Here is a 17,817-nt window from a genome sequence, read left to right on the forward strand (position 1 = left end):
TAAGGAAATTAATGTTTCTAGCTTAAATTTACCAAAACGTACTAAAAGCACAGAAAAATGTTGCTGTGCAGTTGAAGGCCCATTGCAAAGTTTCACAGGTCACTTTCTGTTCCTATTGCTGTATTTGGATATAAAACTAGTACTAATGAAGTGAAACCTTTGCTCAGACAGAGTTAAGATGTAAAAGTGAAAACAATAATGATTTAGTAATAGAATCAATTATGGCGCATTAGGCCGCATAATTTGTATTCTCAGGCCGCATAATTTTGTAAAATCTGGCACATAATTTGGTCCTCCAGTGCTGCATAATTCCAATGGCCCTTTAGCGAGGGCAGGATCTTGTTCATATGAAGACAGACAGTAAAGGGACCCATGCTGAACCAGCATTCCTCACCTTCCATTCACAGGGCTCAGCAAGTGCTTTCAATTGGGGACTGTGTCTGTGGGCCACCAAAGAGCACCCCTCCGGCCTCAGAGCAAGCCGCCTAATCATTGGTTTTATCGCATGAACTTGGCCCAAGGGAATTAGAGCTCTTTACACAAGACCCTGACATTTTATGTGAAACCTAAACATTATAACAAAAAATTCATTCATGCACAAGGATGCAAAAAATTTTGCTCAGAACCACAGGATGTTGAGATGAGGCCAGGACCTGATCTTGGTTTCCCAGTTGTAAATGTCGTCAACTGTAACGTCTAGTTCACATCTCTTCACTAGTAAACATGTGTCTACTAAAAGGAATGTTCCATCAGATAAAAATGTTGATAATTTCAAATGTATTTAATTTTGTGACTAAAAGAAACCTTGGTTTTAGGCACTTAAATGGGTTACAGCTGTAACTGACTCTAAATCAGGAACCATTTCAACCTATCAATGTTCACCCAGAGTGCCACTCTAAACATACATCTGCCATATGCAAATCAGAATTGACCCTGCTCCTCGTGGGAACAGTCTAAGAACACTGTCAGGCAAGCAGTCAAGCCCAGAATGATGTTGAGCAAGCAACGGACCCCTGTCTGGGCATACTCTTGGCCACTTACAGCGTTACATCATATGCATAGAAGGTGATGGGAGGAATCCTGGACTCAGGTCAGCTCCGAAGATACCACCCACACGATGAACACCATCCACTCGGGCTCCTCAGCCGATCCCTGCCCACACCACATCTTCAACAAAGCCGACTCCATCATCGCACCCAAACTTCGGGACATCATCAACAACTCCTTCATATCTGCCACCTTCCCGGAGAGCTGGAAGCAAGTAGAGATCAGCGCCCTCCTGAAGAAACCCACTGCAGACCCCTCAGACCTCAAGAACTTCCGCCCCATCTCGCTCCTCCCCTTCCCTGCAAAAGTCATCGAGAAAACCATCAACAAACAGCTGACAGCCTTCTTGGAGACGAACGGCTCCCTCGACCCATCGCAGTCCGGATTCCGAGCGAACCACAGCACCGAGACGGCCCTCATCACGGCCATCGACGACATCCAGACCCTGCTGGACAACGGAGAAACTGCCGCCCTCATCCTGCTCGACCTTTCGGCTGCGTTCGACACGGTCTGCCACCGCAGCACGCCGGGATCCAAGGAAAGGCCCTGGAATGGATCACCTCCTTCCTCTCCGACAGAACCCAAAGAGTCCGTCTCCCGCCCTTCCTCGCAGAAGCCACCAAGATCATCTGCGGCGTACCTCTAGGCTCCTCGCTCAGCACCACCCTCTTCAACGTCTACATGAGCCCCCTCACAGCCATCGCACGCAAGCACAACCTCAACATCATCTCCTACGTCGACGATACCCAACTGATCCTCTCCCTCACCAACGACCCCACCTCCGCCAGAGCCAGCTTCCAGGACGGAATGAAAGACATCGCAGACTGGATGAAGCTCAGCCGCCTGAAACTGAACTCAGACAAGACGGAAGTCCTCATCCTCGGCCCATCCATCTCCGCCTGGGATGACTCCTGGTGGCCCCCTGCTCTGGGCCCCCCACCCAAGCCCACGGACCACGCACACAACCTGGGCTTCATCCTTGACTCCTCCCTCACGATGGCCAAGCAAGTTAACGCCGTTACCTCCTCCTGCTTCAACACTCTCCGCATGCTCCGGAAGATCTTCCGCTGGATCCCCACTGGAACCAGGAAAACGGTCACCCAGGCCCTCGTCACCAGCCGTCTGGACTATGGGAACGCCCTCTACGCTGGGACCAAAGCCAAACTACAGAAAAGACTCCAGCGCATCCAGAACGCCTCAGCACGACTCGTCTTGGACATCCCCCGACACAGCCGCATCTCCGCCCACCTGAGGGACCTGCACTGGCTCCCCGTCAGCAAGAGGATCACGTTCAGACTCCTCACCCACGCACACAAGGCTCTCCACGACTTGGGCCCCAAATACCTCAACAACCCCCTCACGTTCTACACGCCAACCCGCCAGCTCCGCTCCGCCAGCCTCGCCACCGTCCCACGGATCCGCAGAACCACCACCCGAGGAAGATCCTTCACCTACCTGGCGGCTAAGACCTGGAACACCCTCCCCACCAACCTACGACTCACCCAGGACCATCTCTCCTTCAGGAAGCAACTCAAGACCTGTCTTTTTGAGCAGTAGCAGTCCCCCCCCAACCACCCCCCCCTGGTGCATTGAGTCCCTAGCGGGTGAGTAGCGAGCTTTACAAATACTCTTGATTGATTGATTGATTGATCCTTGCAAATAGTTTACATCACTGGCAATCACGCTGAGGAGGATTCCAACCAATCATTTTCCACCCACTATGTGACTCTAGACAGAAGCCCACCTTATACAGAGTACTGACCCTGATCCTCCTCTGAATACTTCATCCCAAAGTACCATCTGATGCCCCCTTCTGAAGAAAGCAAAAGGAACCCAGACCGGTTTCTGCCTAGTCATGCTTCATCAGTGAAGTATAGCTTGGACATTGTGGCAAAGTGAGCAAGGGACCCAGGTCTGGGTATACCCATGGCATCTCGGTGCGTTGCATCAAAAAAGACCAAAGGTAATGGAAGGAATGCATGCAAATAGTCTAATCCACTGGCATTCTCACTGGGTAGTGTTCCAAGTCATCATGTTGTACTCACTGTGCCACTCCAGATAGAAGCTCGCCGTCTGCAAATCATTACTGACTCTGCTCCTCATGGGAACAGTCCATCCCGAACAACCAGAAGAGGCCACTCCAGAAGGAAACAAAAGCAATCCTAACCTCAAGCTGTACTTCACTATGGAGATCTAAGTAGATTGAAACCAGTCTGGGATTTCTTGTGGTTCCCGTCTTTAGGGGATACAACCTGGAAGAGTTGTCTGGCCTTTTTATATTGGGGCAGGACTCAAATTGATTTGCATATGGCAGGTCTCGGTCTAGAGTGACATAGTGGACAAAAACAATGGTCTGAATGTGGCCCAAACAACCAATAGTGGCTGAGATAAAATCAAGCGTTCTATCCATGACTATGTTCTTTCTATCATCTATTTTTAAGGATGTAAAAAATACATACACATACCAGGCTCTGCAAAACCTCAGATTCCTACTAATTTGGGAGACATCACACATGATTCCATCCCAGGAGTGAGTATTTATTGAACCCCAAGTTTGCTCAGATCTAGGGATGTACTTTCTGCCATCATTTGGAATTGCCACCCTTAAATCGCCTCTGAAAATTGTTCAGCAAGAAGTGGACTCCAGCAAAGGAGTGGCTGCAAAGTCAGCGGTTCACATTAGCCACCTATTGTCTCATTGAGGATCTTGTATTTATGACCTGTGATTTTTTATTTCAGTATCCCCGAACCTCAGAAAGGAATGGTCATGGTGGTTGGTGGACTCAAACCTGATGAAAGATCATTCCCTGGACCCTCCCCTTCTGAAGATGTTAAGCAGAGACTTCCAGCAAATGGGAGGGGGGGCCCCCTGTAATACTCTGTGGTTCGAGGACAGTGGTTAAAATTGGAAGGAATATATTCAACCAATTGGAGAGGGTTGTTGCAGTTGTCCAGGCTCTCATAGCATTCTCTCCTCTGCTGGCAGGCCATGCTGTATTAGTTTGTTGAGACAATCATGTGACTTGCTTGTACTTATACTGATGCGCGAGAACACGATGTCAAGCCCCACCAAAAAAATGGTTATTTCTTGGGATTTGGGGCAGTGTCCAATCTGCTATTTTTGAGGACATGTTCGCTGGCAGGCTCAGAGAAATCCCTAGTAGACCGTCTCAGCTGAGTGCTTCTCTCGGCTTTCAACTTTCATCTCATTGTAATTCATTTTGGATCTTGATTCTCCAACTAGGGATTCCATTGATGGAGCTTTTCACATCCCATTCATCATCATCATAACTTTATTTCAATCACAAAGATCTTAAAAAGTACATTGCAGCCAAATACATACAAGCATAAATTACAGTCACCAAGATGATTATGACAAGACAAAATAATAATAAGGCATTCTATAATCATTTACAAATGCCATATGAGAATATCATCTATATAAAATACATATTATTAAAAAAGCTACAGTAGAAAAATTGCTATACCATGCACTTTGAATACCTGATCCATAGAGTTAACAAGAATTTTGCTGGGCCAAGACCACTACTCTACAGGTATCGCTACTAAGGATTCTAAGCACATCTAGATAGTGACCAGATCCAATGTGCCTACATAAGAGAATAATCCACCTGGCCCACAAATACTCAAAGTACGGGCAAAGAAATAACAGATGCACTAGGGATTCCGGACTTTCATTGCAAGTCGGACATTTACCATCAGAGGATACATTACTTACAAAACAATTTGGTTGGAACGGTCTTATATCTGAATTGGAGGAACAATTTCTGTGCGGGAGGGATAACAATTTCTTCTAGTTTCCTCAACAAGTGGGAGGGGTTTGAAATCTGTGAGTAAGTGAGCCCATAGAATTTGACACACCCTTCATCAGGATTAACTGTGCTTGATAATGAAGAGTAGGGCAAACAACTTTTACCCAGCACTTCGTTATCAAGCACAGCTCCTCCGGTCTTGACCAATATTCCTCCAACCCCAATTTCTCAATAATTCCCTCATGGTAAAAAACCTGGGAATTGTACATTTCTTGGGCTATGTCATAAGATCCCTAATAACCTCTTGGTAGGGAGCAAGCTACTCAATCATCCATAGGCGATGCTAGAATATTAAGTACTTATAGGCCAGCTTGGGAACAAATTTTCTTTGGGCCAAATCGAGAAAAAATGGAATCAGGGGAGTGCTGGCTGGTAGGTTGAGAACTAATCTTATAAAACAATGTTCAGTGGGGAGACATTCAGTGTTCCCACTGCCCCACAATTCTGCACCACACAAAACTGCTCCTAGGGCTTTAGTATTATATATCTCTAGTGATAGAGGAACTTTCCTAGACCCTATACTTTTATGGATCTGATTTATGTAGTCAGTCTGCTGGATTAAGGACAGGCGTACGTTTTCTATACGAGGGGCCCAACATAAATTTGGGGTTAAAAAAATCACCAAATAATCAAAGACAGAAACGAATTCAATAGTATGGTCCCCTACATGCATACGTCTCTTGGATGGCTTCAGAGTACCATTAGAAAATATACTTTGTTTTTGCATCATTGAGCTCCAACCGCATTCATCACAGAAAAGTTTGAAATCATTTAATAGCTGTTGGAGCCCTTGGGGAGACTTTGATATTAATAACGTGTCATCTGCAAAGAGTAGAGCGGGTGCTCTTCTCTCCCAGACTTTTGGGGCGTCAAGCCCATCCCTGTCAAGGAAACCTACTCCCCCATGCATCCACAGAGCCAGAGCAGGCGGAAGATCGATCTCCCAAGTGGCAGCCAAATCCTTGAACAAGCTACCAGCAGACATCAGGCGTGCCTCCTCCCTGAACACCTTCAAAAAGACCCTCAAGACCTGGCTTTTTGGCTGAACCTGATCTGCATCCTCCCTCCCTCATTCAGCGCCTTGAGACCCTCATGGGTGAGTAGCGCGCTTACAAATCCCTTTGATTGATTAATAAATAGCGAGAATGCATTCCTGTCTCACTCCACAGAATATCATGAAGGGCTCAGTTAATGGTCCCTCCTCCCCCACCTAACTTGGACTTTACTTGCTGAATGTAGCTGAATAAGTATATCCAATTAATTTTGAGGAATTCCCAACTCCTATACCACCTTCCAAAGTTTGCATCGAGGGACCGAGTCAAAAGCCATACGCAGATCCACGAAGGCGACGTACAACTTTCCCCCTTTAATAAAGACTTCTTTCCAATAAATACAAAAGAAGTGGAAGATCTGGTCCAAGGTACAGATATTTGTACGGAAACCCACCTGGTAATTAGAATGGATATATTTTTCCAAGATTCAATCCTGGATAAATGCCAATAACTGCTTGCAGAAAATAATTTTCTGCAGAGTTAATTAAACTAAGGGGTCTCTAGCTAACCCGATTGACCATATATCCTTTTTTTATAAATTGGTGTGATCTCGGTTTAATTCCAGGAGGGAGGAATTTCCATGCCCGAGAGGATAGCATTGGTTAGCATATTAATATAGGGGACCCAAACGTCATAATCTTTTCTATATAAATTGTTAGGAATTCGACCAGGGCCAGGAGCTCTAGCTGGGTTACAGGAGCTAATAGCTTCATGTGTTTCTTCAAAAAATATTTCTAGAGCTTCTACAATGCCAGATGGAACAATATACCTCATGCCTACATTCTCCTCATCCTATTTGTTTCCAAGAGCATAAAGGCCACCAAAGTGGGATACCCACACTTCCGGCTGTACTGTAAACTCCAGAGCAGACTTAGGTCCATTCAAACAAAGGTCCACTTTCTCCCAAAAATTCTTGGTCCGCTTTCTCCCAAAAATACTTATTCACCTTAGCTTCTTGGGCACTATGTAGAAAGGATCATAGAGAACATTTCCATTGTTTCTTGGCATAATCTAATGCCTGTCTGTATCTGGCACTACATGCCACCATGCCTTGGCGGATCTTAGATTTAACTACCTAAAGTAGCTTACTCTCGGCATTCCTACATTCCTGATTGTACCAGTCGGCCACAGGAACACGCCTTTGCCTTCCTCTTTTGACATAGCAATCCCTCCCTTTTTTCAATTGCCCCAGTGTTTCCCTGATTTGTGTGTAGAGTATCTCATGCTGGTTACTCAACTTCTGAATTATTTCCACTCTGGAAAGTTTGGATAGCACCACCACATCCTCAAGCACTTTGGACTTAACAACTTCCAGAACCCCTGGATTGTTCTCCACTGAATCACATCTAATTGTTCTCACGTTATTGGTTATTGATAGCTTGCCCAAATCAATCCAGCCCCTAAAATAAGGTTAACACTCTTCATGATTAATTAGGGAAAGGTTCAAGGCATTGTGTTCACTATCAAATCTTTTGACCACTGTCAGATTGGACACAATGTACCGTAGGCTAAGGTCAACCAGACAGTAAATTATTCTGCTAGCATAGCCAGGTCTATTGAAGGTCATTTCACATTTAGGATCCGATTTGGTCCTGCGGTTTGTGGCCCTCAAATCGTGCTGCAGCGCAAAGGCCAACACGTGTCCTCCTCTCTTGGTCCATCTAACCACTGGGAGATCCAGCTGCAGGATTTACCAAGAGCTATCCAACTCCTCAGTCAAGTCTTATGGGCCAGGGGCAAGGGGTTCAAATGTGCAAATAAAATCCCCTGAGCTAAAACTGAATGACACAGAATGCTTGGATCCACAGTCAAGTGGAGTGGCCCTGCCCCACCTCCTCCTGTCGCAGGAAGGGCTCGCCCTTGGCCCGGATAAGGACCGAGTGAGGCTCACACGCATCCGGCACCATGGGGTAAGAGGCTGCGCTTTAAGCACAATGACCACACCTATCCTGTGACGCCAGCAGCAGCATAATGCAAAGACGTTCAGCAGAGCATCCCGCACCACAGGAGAAGAGGCTGCCCTTTAAGCGTGATGACCATGCCTCCCCCATGACGCCATCAGCAGCGAAAGGCAGCCGATGTACCTTGGGACTGGAAGTCCCACCAGGGTGAAATGGTACAAGTAGCACGTTTTTGGCCCTCATGAAGCAAAGGGGTTCATTCCAATAATTTCATCTTATTCCCCTCCTCCCTTGGATGCTGAGGAAGATTCTGCAGGATAAGGTTCACATCATTTTAATTCTAATTGCTGCATTTTTGCAAAGAAGCCCACAATTTTCTCTTCTAAACAGGTTGTCAAGCTCTTTACTGTAGTCACTGAACAGCAAACCTTAGAATCTACCTAAAAGTTTGGAGGTCAAGGGATTCACTCTTTAACAAATAGGTTGTTTCGAAGATGTAACAGAATGAATACATTAATGTTGCAGACCTTCTACTTTATTAGCGTATAACAGGCATCAGAACTGTTTTATCTCCACACAAGGGTTGGATGCCCTTTCTTCGTTACTTCCAAAATCCCAAAATTCTTATGGGAAGAATTTTTAAAATATTTGTCAGTATACTTCTTCACAGTCCAAAGGGAGGGGGCTTTAGAGCCGGAACGGTGGATGATCAGGCTTTAGGAGGAATAGAGAGCTGTTACCATCATATTTTCTAACAGCAGAAACCAGGTCCTCGCCTTCTGTCTTTCTTGATGTCAAAGGTACTCGAGCAGTGAGTTTGCTGGTTGTAAATATAGTCGACTAGTTTCAATTGATTCGATCAAGTTACACAATGTGGCCAGTCCTCCATTGTAGGCCACAGGGGTTTATGAGTCGTTCCTTCACACCTTTACCTACCCTGCACAAAATCTCTCAGCATACACTAACCTGTAAATATTTCTACACCATGGCTGAGGTCTTCAGCTTCAGAAATTTCAATTGCTCCAGATAATGATGAGAACACAGGATGTGTTTCTAACATTCGTTTGTTGCTTATCACTGCTTCTCCCAGCAATAGTTATATAGTACCAACTGTCATTGGAGGTATCCACCTGCTCTCCTTTGACCAATGAGGCCCCTATCTTTACTCAGACGGCCTATGGTTATTTTGTAAACATTGATGATTTTTCTTCTGATTCGTCGCATACTTCCCTGCATAGTGTGCGTGCACTTTTCCTTTGGCTGAAACAGACTTATATGATTCCTCCATGGTCCTAGTATTGCATTTTTCGTTCCTTGTTTCTTCTCCTCCTCTGGATTAAATTTATTAAAGTCTTCTTTCTAATATTGAATGATTACTATCTTCCTGATTATACTTCACCAGAATCTGTAGCTGTGGTGCTTACACCCAATTCTTCATCACATAAGCTTTGAAGAGACTTGTCCCTGGAAAACATTACTGCCTTCCTTTTCGATGATGGTATTGTTTGGGATAATGTTCCCTATGACATTTTTGTTCCAACAGAAACATTGCAAATTCTCTATGTTTTTAACTTTGCTATGGATGAGATTTTCTCCCCAGGTACTATTTCTGATGAATGGGATGTTATGACAGAGTCTATTATGCTATCTGAATTTGAATCGTACACTGCATTTGAGTATGAGGATTTGAATTTGAATTACTCAAATTATGGTGATCTGTTTTGTTACCATCATCATACACATCACTATTTACACAGAGATAGTACTCCACATGCTGTTTTTAATTGTACACTGTGAGAATACTGCATGACATCACCAGTGGGCATTTCTAAATCCTATTAAATTAACTTCCCTTACTTTTCTGGTCATGTCCCAAGAGATCCTGCTTAGTATTTTTATAAACTTACACCTTCATCAAATAAGAAAAATATTCTCACACAAACAAAAGTGATTTATTCCAATTCATTTATTTCACGATGAGACCTACAGGGTTATGAACGATGGAAGGACAATATTGAGCTTAAATCTGTTTGGAAGACACTACACTGGCAGGTTTAGGACACTGATGCTTTATTTAGAGCTTGTGTATTCCTTGGCCAAAAGTATCTTTTTAAACAAAACAGAACATCAAACTCCATCTCTTGGCTTTGTTAATAAAAAAAAATTTAATATTCAAAGCATTCCCTTTGTTGCAAAATTTGACAATTGGTGACAGCCTATTCATTTCACAGAAAGCTATACAATGAGATGGTGCTAAATTGTACTTACAACTCGTCAATTTCTAATTTAGGTGGATAGTTATTGATATTAAGGGTTGCAAAGCCCATTTTCTAAAACTCTTCACATGAGTTTATAGCAAGCTGGGCAGACTCCCAGTATATTCAGTTGCAACACTCAGGAGTGGGTAATATGTATAGTGTAGGAAAGTTATGCCAGCACCGGGTAGCACATTCCACGTTGTCCGCAATAAAAGACCACCTAGCACTGCTTTCTGATAATATGGATTTACAAGATTCTTTATTTGGCCCCTGAGCTCCTCGTTCTAAGAATTTTATGTATGTCACATGCAAGATACTTTGAAAATGTCTTAACAAGGAGCTGCTTAACCATTACGACAACCTGATAAGGACAATTTAGAAAAGGCTTTGACAGCTGGGGTTAATGGGATAATTCACATTGCCTATGCGTATTGTTCATTGAATAATATTGTTTTATCAGCATTTGATATCATTCAAAATGACATGTCTATGCTTCAACATGGGTTATCTATCAGAAAGTGGGGGAATGAACCACATAAGTCTCAATACCAGAGTCTCAGAACCTTTTGTCTCGGACACCCTCAACCACATGTTCACAGACTGCGGTGTATGTAATGTCTGCTTAGTGTGGTTTGGTGGATAGTGTCATCATCAGGTTTTGTCTCTTGAGTGTCCTGTTCTATAAATCTCCACCAGAAGGGTGACTGTCTGGATGTTGACAGTGGTGAGTGGATTAAATTATCTCCTATCCTTTAGGTGAATCTTTATAGGGGGAAAACAGTAGGATAGGGAGGAGTCTAAAAACAAAGCAGTGTTTAGTGGATGAATCACTGGTCCGCGAAACCTAGTGGTCGGGTCGACATGTTTTGGCCTGGAACAGCCCCTATGGGCCTATGGCTTTCATCAGAACCAATGGAGGCCTTATACTTAAGAGCTTCCCGGATAGTGTGTTATTAGTGAGTGGAAAAACTCATCAGACTTCGTCAATGAGCACACTTTGCTCCAGATGAAATGTGGGTATAGAAATGGTCTTTAGGCCTAAAACTTACATATGCATTTAATTTGCTTCATGGTTTGGCGAAATGTAGGACAGAGGTTTAAGCTTGGCTTGGTTCTGTTTGCACTAGCGGTGGAATGGTTGGCCTGTTGCCTTCGGGGGCCCCTTGGACCATAGGGCATCCGGACAGTGAATACATCTCATGTAGTCTCAATGTATGCAGATGATACACTACTCTATCTCAGGGACCTGGAGCATTCAGTGTCCCTGTTGTTGGAGGTACTGCACAACTTTGTTGAATTGTCTAGAGTTTGTACCAACAGAGATAAGTCTAAAGTATTCCTACTGGGTGAGCTGCAACACAAGGGAGTACCTTTGCCAGAGGAGCTTAGACTCGGCTGGGAACGAGAGGCGTTCCAGTACTTGGAGATATGGGTGACCCGAGGCCAACCGGAACAATATAATCTGAATGTAGGAAGAGTGATATACAGGCAGACCAGATCTGTTGACTTCTGCAAATAGCTCCTACTGTCTATGATGGGGAGTGTTGTCCTGATAAAAATTGTGTTTTTGCTACATTGCCTGCACTTCCTGAAAAATGTGATGTGCCCAGTACCAGCGTCTTCATTTGACTGGTTGATAGGCTGCTGACAGACCTGGTATGGATGGACAAGAGAAGCCCCATATACTTGTCCATGCCAAAACTTTGATTGACAAAAGGAGAGTTGGATCTTCTGGACCTATGCCTTTATTAAGCAGCCTTGCAGCATGAGCATGCAGTGCATTAGCTTGACGAGGGTCCGGATTTGGAAAAAAACTCAGTTGGCAGACATGCACAGCCCTTACACGCTCCGTGAGGTGTTCCTAATGGGGTGAGTGCCCCAAGAGACTTCACATACCCGATCTGGCATTTGTCAATTTTGTGGTGCAAGGTAGTTTGCGGTGGATCACCCCCTGTGGGCGTTGCAGCCTTTTAATTATATAAATAAAGATACATTGCTTGCAGTATGGCACAAGGGGGATTACATGACAGCTGGGGACCTGTACCTTGGTGACCTTTTTGTATCCTTTGCCCAGGCTCAAGAGTTGTTTGGTGTGGGACCGGGGCAATTACAACTGTTTGCTAGGATGGTACATACTGCGTGTGCCATCTGACCGTCATTCCCCGCCAGGTCACAGGAACATGCTACAGTGAGACAGTTGCTGGAACTGGCCGGCTGTAGACAGCTGATAACCCACATATATGCTGCCATAGAAACAGATTGTGGGGGAGACACATGGCATGTTCAGGAGCGCTGGAACATGGATTACCCAGATGACCTGAAATTAACAGAATGGAAAAAATCTTGTGCACAAGTTAAACAAGTGTAATCCAATGCACTATTCTAGCTTATACACTTTCATTTTTTACATATGCCCTACATGACCGCAGAGAAGCTTACTAGGATATATTGAGAGTCACGTGTGATGTGTAGCCAATGTGACCAAGTTGCAGCAGACTTCTTCCGGTTGTACTACGGTACAACACAGGTAAATGCATCGTATGCCTTTGCCACGCATTTGTTAGGAAGCATGTTTTTTCTGTGAATATGCATTTACAACGCATGCCCATAGCACTAATTGTTTTTAGATTTAAAAACAATGTATTTGTAGGGGGAGACTCCCCACCTCCACCAACCTACCTTAAATGTGTGGTATTGGCATGCGTTGTAAATGCATATTCACAGTAAAAACATGCTTGCTGACAAATGCATGGTAAAGGCACAATGAGATAAAAACCTTGTTGTAAAGGCTGTTTTTCACTTCTTCTGCATAACTTTGGAATGCTCTCATATACTGGACTTCTGGAGAGATGTAGTGCTGCACTTTACACAGATTACGGGACTGGCTTCGGAGAGCTTGGTTAAACTGTGTCTCCTAGGCATTGTCCCTAGGTTGCAGCAGACAAAGATGGTGGCCAGTATGTTCGCATTAAGAGTGGTGCTGGTGAGACACCAGAGAACCGTACACTGGCAGGCAACACAACCCCCGGCAGTGACGCAGTAGATGAAGAATTTGACGGAATGGGCAGTGGCTTACAAGGCGGGATCAGCCAGCTGAAGTGGACTTAGTAACTTAGGGTGGGGCGATAAATAGGATGACAGAGCCCCCAGACAGAAAGGCCCCCATGAATCCTAGAAGGGGGAACAATACAAATAAAAACTAAAACAAAGCACCAAATCACTGTGCGGCAAACTCCGCCATCGAGAGCGAGTTGGTGTTTGCCACCTAATGAAATGTCCGCAAATCACTTTCATCAGTGGTCTGCTTTTCTGTCACCATTTTGAAGGTCAGGTAGTGGAAAATTAAGTGAAGCAGTTCCCTTAGAGGCAGCAACTACAAAGCCACTGTTGTCTGTGTAAGAACCTCAGATTTGCTTCATCAAGCTCAGGGACTAGGAAAATTCAACATCTGGGGAAAGAGAACAAGTAGAACAGCTTCACAGGTCAGAGACCAGGGAGCACCAGCTTCAAGGGCTGGCAGCAAGAAGCTGTTCATTGTTTAGGAAGATGCTGCTTCGGGTGGCCAGTGCTATGAAGTGCTTTCTCCAGAAGTAGGGTTTAGTGAGCAGCTGGTTCAATCAATCAATCAATCAATACATTTGTAAAGCGCGCTACTCACCCGCGAGGGTCTCAAGGCACTGAAGGGGGGGGGCGCTACTGCACAGGAAGACACAGTTCCTGCATTTTTGGGGCCATGACTTCTGAGCAGCTGCTTCATCTCCAGAGATCATGGAGTAGTGCTTCAGAGTCTAAGCACCATGAGAAGCTGCCTCAGGGGTAGAAAATACTGAGCCACTGCTTCAAAGTCAAGAACCACAGCAGTAGAAATCAGGAAGTCACTGCTTTAGACTCAGGAACTACTGAGCTAGAAATAAGGGTGCAGCTGCATTAGAGTCAGAGGCCACAAACTAGTCAGACTTTGGATTAGCTGCTGGAAGGGAGGAATGGGTGGAACTTGTGGAGTTTCACTATGCGGAATTCTGCTGAGCTACATAAAAACTCTGCGAGATTGCGCAGAGTTCTGGCAATAGGAAGAAAACATACACATGAAACAGCAGCCCTCGTCCTCCTGGACCTCTCCGTCATCTTTGACTCTGTCTCCCACCACACCTTCTGTGCAAGACTTCACAAGGCCCGCATCCGCGGCAAAGCCCTAGAATGGATCAGCTCCTTCCTCACTGGCCGAACACAGAGAATCAGACTTCCACAGTTCTACTCGGAACCCACAGAGATCAGAAGCAGAGTGCCTCAGAGCTCCTCCCTGAACCCCACCCTCTTCAACATGTACATAGCCCGCTAGCAGCCATCCTCAGAAGCCACGGACTCAACATCCTTTCCTACGCCAATGACACACAGCTGATACTTTCCCTCACTGATGAACCCACAGCCGCCATGCACAACTTCCACAACGGGATGAAGGCAGTCCTCACCTGGATGCTAACAGCTGCCTCAAGCTCAACTCAGACAAGACCAAAGTGCTCTTCATGAGCTCCACTCCCTCTGCCTGGGATGACTCCTCGTGGCCCACAGTGATCGGAACATCTCCACACCCACGGGCCATGCACAAAACCTCTGCATCATCCTGGACTCGTCACTCTCAATGAACTATCAAATCAATGCCGTCTTGTCCTCCTGCTTCCACATGCAGTGCCTAGTTCAAGAGATTTTCAAGAGGATCCCCACTGAGTTCAGGAAAATGGTCACCCATATGCTCATCAGCAGTAGACTCAACTACGGCAATGCACTCTATGCCGGCACCACTCAGAAACTCCTAAAGAATCTGCCATACGTCCATTAAGCCTCTGCCAGACTCATCTTGAACATCCTCCGCTGCAGCCACATCCCCATTCACCTGAGAGACCTCCACTGGCTCCCGATCAACAAAATAATTACCTTGAAGCTTCGCATGCATGCCTACAAAGCCGTCCACTACGCCAGACCTGTATACCTCAACCACAGCCTCTCCTTCCGCATAACCGACAGCCTTCTCTGCTCCACCCAACTTGCCACCATTCCACGGATCCGAAAGACCTTGGCTGGAGGAAGATCCTTCTCCTACCTTGCCGTGAAGAGCTGGAACTCCCTGCCTCTACATCACAGGCAATCACCATCACTGCCTCAATTCAGGAGGGGCCTCAAGACATGGTTCTTCAACTGAACAGCAGATCCTCCACCACAGCGCCTTAACATCCTAATGGGTGAGTGGTCGCATTTTTCAAGAAATTTGAGTGATTGTGTTGCTTGTGCCACAATTTAGTGTCCATACTGCGAGTAGTGCCAGGCAGTGCTCTGATGTGTTGCCATTCGAGTTGATTTTGCTGCCGCTCGAGTAGAAAAATCTACTTGAGTGGCAGCAAATCTACTCAAGAAGAAGCCCTCTGACTGCGACCACCTGCTTTAGAAAATTGTGCTAGGGGCCAACAAATCTCATTTGCATTTATGCAGCCTCATTGGAACAATTTATGCCTCACACAATTTGGCGGAATTTGGCTAGAACTCTGCGGGTAGAATGAAGCATTCCTTACACACCACTAGGAAATGGGGACTGATTTTACGCACATCATCAGAATATGTTGTCCTAATTCCTAGCTAGGTCACAGTGCCACATCTGAACCCCTAAGCTTACCAGGACACCAGATGGTATCTGCAACCTCAGAACACGATCACTCGATATCTCTAAGAAAATCATGGAACAGGATCTACCATGCCCAAAGGAGACACAAGAATGATACGAATTGGCTTTTCAAACATTTATTGAAACAATCATATTGTTGTATACAAAGCTTGAGCTGCAATTACTAGTAGGATGAAACATAACATTGTAACCAGCATTACAGGAATGGTGAAGATGATAAGCAGTTCAACCATTACAACATTATAGTGTGATCATATTGTTATATAATTATATTTATATTCCTATCCAATTCTACCTGCACCAGCAAGAGCTTAGTAGGAGTACCCTCTGCCAGATCTCTTGGGACAACCAACCCCCAAACCTTTGTATGCATCAGGAAGCTGATCTGGTGTAGAGCAAGCTATCGTCATTGTCTGAATGAGGTTTAGAGTTAGCAGGACTGCATCTCAGTCACAGTGCGCAGCGTTCCAGGATATTTCCAACAGAAGTGCTCCTCTACCGAAATGTGGCACTGAGTTAGTTTCTATAATAAAAATGCTGCTCCAATTGCACTTTGTCAAAGATGCAGAGCTGATGTGATGGTTTGTCTGAAGATTTAGAGCTGTCTCCAATTGGACAACCAAATACAAGGGCATCATGTTCAATGTCCTAAATCTTGGACAGAGTGTACAGGCAAACTTGATAATATGTCTACTAGGAAATATACTGCATGCAAAATCATTTCAAAGTATGTTATTGCGTAAGTGCAAAACATGCAAAAAGTCAGCCTTAGAAAAATGTGCGGTTTAAAATAGAGACTTTAACGCAGGCCATATTGAACCTTACTTAAGTAGGCATAAAGCCGAAGTTGAGTGAGCAGTAATTTCTGTGGTCGAACTTTGGATCAGCTGTTTAAAGGGCCTCGAGTTGGAATGCCATGGAAGTGGATGCTTCAAAGGGTAGTACTGCAAAGCAACTGCTTCCTGGGAATTGACCACCATGTAGCTAGGATTCAGAAGTAGGGGGTAGCATCTGTTTCATTGTCCAGAGAGCAGGAGCAATTGGTTCAGTGGCTGAACCAGTGAGAGGCTGCTTTAGGGAAAAGGAAGATGCTACTTTAGTGGACGAGACTATGAAGTATTTGCTCTAGTGGAAGGGATGATGAAAAAGCTGCTTCAGGGTCAGGGACCACAGAGCTTCTGCTTTTACTGCTGGTGCCACTGAGCAGCTGTGTCAGGTTCAAAGTGGGGTGGGCGAAACTCATGGACCTTCATTCAACAGAAATATGCAGTTACATAAAAACCCGTTGAGATTCAGTGGAGCTCCATCAACGGGCGGAAAATATACATATTGAGCTGTTTGTTGCTGCAATTAAGCACCAGTAGCACGAGCAGTGCTGAGAAAATCAGCACGAATGGCAACATGCGGTACGCAGGAGCGGATGGCCATTCAAGTTCATTTTACTGACGCTCGAGTAAAAACACTACTTGGGTGGCAGCAAATCTACTCGAGAAGCAGCCCTCTGACCACGACTGTTCTCAACCACCTAAGAATGCACTCGTTAGAAAATCGCAATAGAGGACTACAAATCTTGCTTGTGCTCGCATCTCTGTAGCCTCGCGGGTAAAAATTCAACCACACAGCGACCAGCGGAATTTAGCCGAAACTCGTGTTACAAGAGTAACTAGGAGTTGCACAATTCTGCCAATTCCATCGGTGGAATGCCCACCTAACCCTAGTTCAAAGACCATGGAGTAGAGTTTCTGGAAACAGCTGCCTCAAGAATAGGAAGAAGAGAGTAGCATCTATCTGGTCAGAGGTCTTAATGTTTAGGGACCAGAATTCTTGTAGAGCATGCAACTGGGTTTTAGCAGACAGCACCACCAGGTTTAGTCACAGGATTAGTACCCTATATTGCCCACCTCAAATGACCTGCTGCCAGTAGATCATGGAAAAATATAGCACTTTTATGGATGAGAGGCAATATAAAACAGACAAATTACATGTACATAATTAGACTGATGAAGTGGGTTTTGTGTTGGTATTCTTCTTTTATTTTCAGACATATTTTGG

At 45.0% G+C, this 17,817-nt stretch overlaps 1 protein-coding gene across 2 annotated transcripts in view; it reads right to left on the reverse strand.

The window, feature by feature from the left end:
• The window catches only part of LOC144828316 (uromodulin-like), a 597,246-nt gene that overhangs the window by 316,217 nt on the left and 263,212 nt on the right, over positions 1 to 17,817 (reverse strand). The gene's annotated exons all lie outside the window — the stretch shown is intronic.

Source organism: Lissotriton helveticus, chromosome 4_1 (genome assembly GCF_964261635.1).
Source record: "Lissotriton helveticus chromosome 4_1, aLisHel1.1, whole genome shotgun sequence".
Lineage (NCBI taxonomy): Eukaryota > Metazoa > Chordata > Amphibia > Caudata > Salamandridae > Lissotriton > Lissotriton helveticus.